We start from the raw sequence: 6,070 nt of genomic DNA on the forward strand, positions 1-6,070 counted from the left end.
ATCCAGTATAAAGAGCAGCAGGGACGTCAGTGCTGGGACTGTACTAGGACTCATTGTTGCTTCACTTTTTCTAATCTTTGGATTTTTATTGAAGTTGCTGAAAATGTTTTTCCCTCCTAGTTTGAGTTTGGACTTTCATTCATTAGAAGAACCTTGGTGTGTCCACTCTGAGCTCTGTAGGAACCCCAACAACAAGCCCAACAATCCAGATGGACGGTTCCAGCTGTTAACTGGAGGAATTCCATCCAAACATCTGCTCTCACTAAATTCTTCCTCACCTACAGACTGTGTTCTTCACTGCTTTAAACTTGGAAATCAATGCAGTCATTGGTCTGCGTGCTGCTTTGTTCAGAGAGCTGATTGGCTGTTGACAGTGTTTGATCAGAGCGTGTCAGCCGTTACTATGGTGACCATAAAGGTGAGAAACAGGAAGTGTTTGTGTCCAATCCTGAAGCCTGTCACCGTTCTCCTCTCACAGCTTCACTGAGAAGCTGCAGCTTTACAGGAAACACTGGATCTTTGTTTCATACTGACTGTGTTTAGTACAATACTGCTGACAGCACCACCCACTCACTCCATCACTCTACTTACTCCAGAGTCTCCAGTCTGTAGTCTGGACTCTTCTGAAGATCAGACAGCTGCTTCACATCTGGATCCTTCAGGTTGTTTCTATACAGGTACAGCTCTCTCAGATGGGAGGGGTTGGACTTCAGTGCTGCTGCCAGATAATCACAGCTGATCTTTGACAAACCACAGTTCATCAATCTGTATAAAGAATGAAAGATGTAAGTTTATTAGACAAAGTGCTTGAAATCATTCAGTGTTTCATCATCTGTTCAGAGCTGAAGAAGGTTCAGAATGTAGAAGTTTAGAAAATGGAAACTCCAAACAGCTGAAGCCAACAGGAAGCAGCTTCAAACAGGAAACTGTGCAGAGTTTCAGACTATATGTCCTGATGCAGCCAGTTGGATTTTGGAGATTTGAATCTCTGTTCTGTGACTAAGTCCTTGAATCATTTCTTCCAGTTGGTCCAACAAGACAGACTAAGTATTGGACATGTGTTGTGGCTCCATCAGGGGAGCTTCTAAATGTGATGTGATGGCCCCTCTGGGTCTGTCAGGTCACAGCACTGAAGAGAGCTCAAACTGGGCACACAGCTGTTCCAGTCTGGACCAAAGACTCTATACTGGGACTGAGGGACTGCTTTGACTGCACCCACTGGGACTTTTGAAAGGCTCATGTTCTCACTTAGATCATCGATTTCTACTGACATTTCTTTCTGGGAAAAATGGGGATTACTTTGGAAACAGGAAGTATTTTCCCCAATAAGCAGCCCTGGATTAGTAAATCACTCCAACATGTTCTCAGGCAGAAGAAGCTGTCTTGTTATGAGGGAGAGAAGAAAAAGATTGAGGCACAGAAACCTGTTGAAAGAGAGATAAAGCAGCTAAAATCAGGTGTAAAAGTAAAGCAGAGGATGAGCTGAATAAAGGACACTCAAGGCTGGCTTGGAAAGGAATGAAGTCCATGGTGGGGATGCAGAACAAGGAGCAAAGATGAATGTGATGCTGAATCAGCAGAAGACTTGGACTCATTTGATTCCAGCTTTGATATCATTGATTTCAATGAAGAGCTTTGTGATTGTAGCAAAGGGCTGGTAGCTCTGAGAGTCCCACTGATGAGGTGTTTGTGTGGAAATCTCTTAGTGGGACCAAAGAGAGAAAAAGCCCTGGTCCTGATGCTGTGGGAGGGAAATGATTGAAGTGTGCTGTGAGGAACTGACTGGGAGATTTTCACACATTTTCCAGTCCTCCTTGGAACAACAGGAAGTTCCCAGCATATGGAAACAAAGGTTAAGTGTCCTATGGCACTCAGTGATGATGGTGCTGTGGCCCCACCACCTCCACCTCTTTGTAAAGGAACTAACTGTAATCTGAAGCTTCAAATGGAACTAAGACTTCCTCCACTAGGTGGCAGTGTCTGATGAGAAAGTGTTAGTGGAGCTGGCCTGGAGTCAGAAACAGGAAGATGCAGGATTTGGGCTGAAATGGGCAAAAGTGGTTAGCACTAGTGCCTTAGAGCAAGAAGGTTGTAGGTTGAAGCTTGTTGGTCAGCTGGGCCTTTCTGTGGAGGTTGGATGTTCTCCCACAGTCCAATGAAATGCTGCTTAGGTTCATTGGTGCTTCTACATTGGCTGTAGGTGTGGATGTGAGGGAGTGCTTCTCTGTCGCTCTCTGTTGGCCCTGTGATGGACTGCTCACCTGTGCAGGTGGACCACGCCTCTTGCCCTATGACAGCTAGGGCACAGGCTGCAGCCCTGTGAGCCTAAGCTGAATAAACAGTTAGCAAAAATGATCCATAGATGGCCTGAAATCCCCCAGTTAGCAGTTTGGTAGATAGCTATGACATGCTAATCCCATCCAGCAGCTGTATTCTACCTGTAAGCTGATCCCTGCTGAGCCAAAGCACTTTTTCATATACAAATTACAACCTTTAATAGAAACCTATTGGTCAGCATCTTATTAGCCTGCTGTTAGCTTCATTCCACAGAAAACTGAGAGAAACTAACAGAGTTGATAAAGAATAAAGAGAAATGTGCTGATTTAAAGCCTTTGAAGTGCTTCAGATGATCTCTGTCCACTTCTGTCCACTCATTCATTCATGTAAGCTTTCTAATGCAGCTTTGATCTTCACAGTCTGCTTGATGAAACTCATTCTAACCCTGAATGTCAGAGTGTTCCTCCTTCTCTTTCCCATCATTCATGCTGGCAGTGGAGGAGATTTGGATGTTGGACTGTGTTTTGGATGATGTGTGTATGTTTGTGTTGGACTGCTGTCTGTAAAGCAAACGCACATTTTGCTTTGGATTTCAGTGTCACACAGACTTTAAGGTGCAATGAAGAGTTTGAGAGTTTCACAGTGAATTTTCCAGTGGAGGATTTTTCTTCTTCTTTGAAGGTTTGAAATGTGAACATTGTTCTGCTGCAGTCAATGGACTAAACCAGAGAAGAAGAAAACAGACTTTACCATGAAGATCCTCAGTGTGGATCAGTATAATATCAGCCTGATGTCTGCAGTTTAGTGTCAGCACAACTTTCACATCATATTCATCTCAGCACAACTAAAACATGCTGACTGACCTCAGAGTTTCAAGTTTACATCCTGGACTCTCCAGGAAACCACACAGATGCTTCACTCCTGGATCCTGCAGGTTGTTCCAGCTCAGGTCCAGCTCTCTCAGATGGGAGGGGTTGGACTTCAGTGCTGCTGCCAGATAATCACAGCTGATCTCTGACAAACCACAGCTCTTCAATCTGTATAAAGAATGAAAGATGTAAGTTTATTAGACAAAGTGCTTGAAATCATTCAGTGTTTCATCATCTGTTCAGAGCTGAAGAAGGTTCAGAATGTAGAAGTTTAGAAAATGGAAACTCCAAACAGCTGAAGCCAACAGGAAGCAGCTTCAAACAAACACAACAAGAGAAAAAACTCTGAATGTTTCACATTAAAGTCGTACATTTCTCATAAAAACAGGACAAAGACTTGAAAAAGTCGTGTTTTTCCTTCCAGGAACCACATGGCTTCACTTTTAAAGGTGAAGTGTGACAGAAATGGACATATTTGAAGTCCAACACCTTTTTCCAGTCACATTATTAAAGCAGACAAACTACAAGCTCATTTTCATTCCAACAAGTCATCTTCTGACCTGGACTAACAACACTGGTCTCTATGTGCAGCTGGCTGTGAGACCAGTGCTCAGGGAGCGTCTACAAAGTGCAACACTGAAAGAACATCACACACTCATTTGCTTCCAGCACTTTCACACAAACATCTACTGTCATTATTGTCACCAAACTCTGTGGATCCTTTATTGCAAATTCAAATGGGATCAAATGGTCAGACAAAAGAGGGTTATGAGGAAATATGATGAAATGTTGTGTATTAGCAGCAAGTTATTGAATCTTTTTCCTCAGAAACCAAACAAAATGATTGACAAACATGTTTTTACAAACTCAGTGTTGGACTTGGATCAGCAGGATAAGCTGATGTTTAAAGGCATTTGAGTCTCGCTGTATGAGAGTCCAGTTCTTACTCAATATTTATGGATGATGTTCTTTCAGTGTTGCACTTTGTTTGGCACAAAATGAAATTATTTGGCCTCTCAGATGCTTTTAGAGATTCCCAAATGACTGATGATGACATCTCTGGGGTCTGATTGATAGAAAAAAAATGTCTTTGAGACCTTTTGTAACTGACAAACTCTTCATCTGCTAACAACACTGAGTTGAATCTCCATGGCTGATAGTTGGAGCAGGCATCAGGAATACACATTGAAAAAACAAGAGGAGAAATCACCAGAGTCTTATAATCACATTCTGTAACTAAAGGGAGACGTTTTTCTATACAAATATATGTTTTATGGACATTAGAAAAAAAAGAGTATTGATGTGAAGCAGGATTATGAAATCTCCATACATCAGCCAGCCCATAATTATCAAGAAAGCTCTGAATGACGCATGCTGAGTTTGGACTAAGTGTACTTTTGTGTGAACTGTGGTCCATAGCAGATAATGAGCAGTTTAGGTCTCCCTCAAAGATGATATTGTGTGATGACATATTGGGGAGCCGCGCAAAGACATTAGTGAAAAATCTGTGATCGTCCCAATTAGAGGCGTAGATATTTGCTAAGATCAAAGGAAAACCATAAACTATGTTTTCTGCACTTAAAATCCTGTAATTTTCTCATAAATCGACAGTGCGGCTTATGGATGAATTCTGGTTGTGCTTACTGACCTCGAACCGATTTTATGTGCTACACGGCGCTCAGAAACCTTTCAAAAGATGTTTTGGTACGACTTTGCTCAGCTACGAGGCCGCACCGCTTGATGGATTGTTGGAGCATTACAGCTACGAGGAGCCTCGCGGAGTGATACGTACTCTGCTTCAACGTAATATTACTGTATTGAGTGTGTATAAGGACCATAAATGGCACCTGTAAGAGACACGGTTACAAAGAGGGTTTCAAACTCCAGGCTGTCAGTCACGCAGTAGAACCTGGGAACAGAGCAGCTGCTTGTTATTATGCTCAGCGTCTGTTTACATTTTGACTGCACGATTGTGAGCTTTTTGTTATGCACAAAAACAACATTGTTTTCTTTTATTTATGGAGCATTATTATTTAATAAATGCTGATCATTTATTCCTGAGTAATTGTTTCATGTACATCTACGCTGTATGTTAATAAATGTGCCTGTGTGAGATTTGGGACACAGCTTTGACTAAGAACTCTCTTTTTGTTCGTACTTTCTGGCTTCAAAAATATCGAGATATATATCGTATATCGCCATCCAGCTAAAGAATATCGAGATATGAACTTTGGGTCATATCGCCCAGTCGTAATATTGCAATAGGTTGTCCGTTAAACTCAAGCGGGGCTTGGGCCCTGGCACGGCGTAGCCACACAATCCTGGTAGTAGTGACGCTCGGCTATGACGGCGTGCGGGTTACCAGCTGGCTTTCTCAGGATAGGGCTCCTGTGTGAGCGGTCGACAATAACGTCTTTATCCATACCCAGCACTTCACGTAGTAGCACGGATACGCCGTGGAGGAGCTCGAGTCCAGGCCCTCTGGGATCCCTATGATGTGGATGTTAGCTCTCGCTTCCTGCCTTCATCACATTTATCCTTCAGGTCAGACAGCTCCTCCTTCATACTCTCTACTGTAGACTGCAGGGTGGTCACCTCATCGCTCCACATTGACAGCCCTCCTCAGCTTCTTTCACTGTAACCTTTACTCCATCAACTTCGCGCAGTCGCCGCCATGCTGTTAGCGATCTCATTTCTCAGTCCTTGCACGTCAGCCCTTATATTGTCAAAATCTTCTTTCAATGCATTTCTGATCTTCTTTTAACAGCGTACTAATGTCCTCTTTAATGGATTGAAGAAGCTCCAGTTTTAGAGCAGTAGGATCCACATCACGCGCGTCTGTTGAGTCTGCTCTTCAGCGGCCGTAGAGCTGGACGCTGCCCTTTGGCCATCATCGATACTCTCGCCCGAGATCGCACCGGGGC

The 6,070-nt window shown here is 43.2% G+C and overlaps 1 protein-coding gene across 1 annotated transcript in view; it reads right to left on the reverse strand.

Moving 5' to 3' along the window:
• Positions 1–6,070, reverse strand: part of LOC113015770 (NLR family CARD domain-containing protein 3-like) — a 45,529-nt gene that overhangs the window by 33,989 nt on the left and 5,470 nt on the right. The window lies entirely within an intron of this gene.

This window comes from Astatotilapia calliptera, chromosome 23 (genome assembly GCF_900246225.1).
Source record: "Astatotilapia calliptera chromosome 23, fAstCal1.2, whole genome shotgun sequence".
NCBI lineage: Eukaryota > Metazoa > Chordata > Actinopteri > Cichliformes > Cichlidae > Astatotilapia > Astatotilapia calliptera.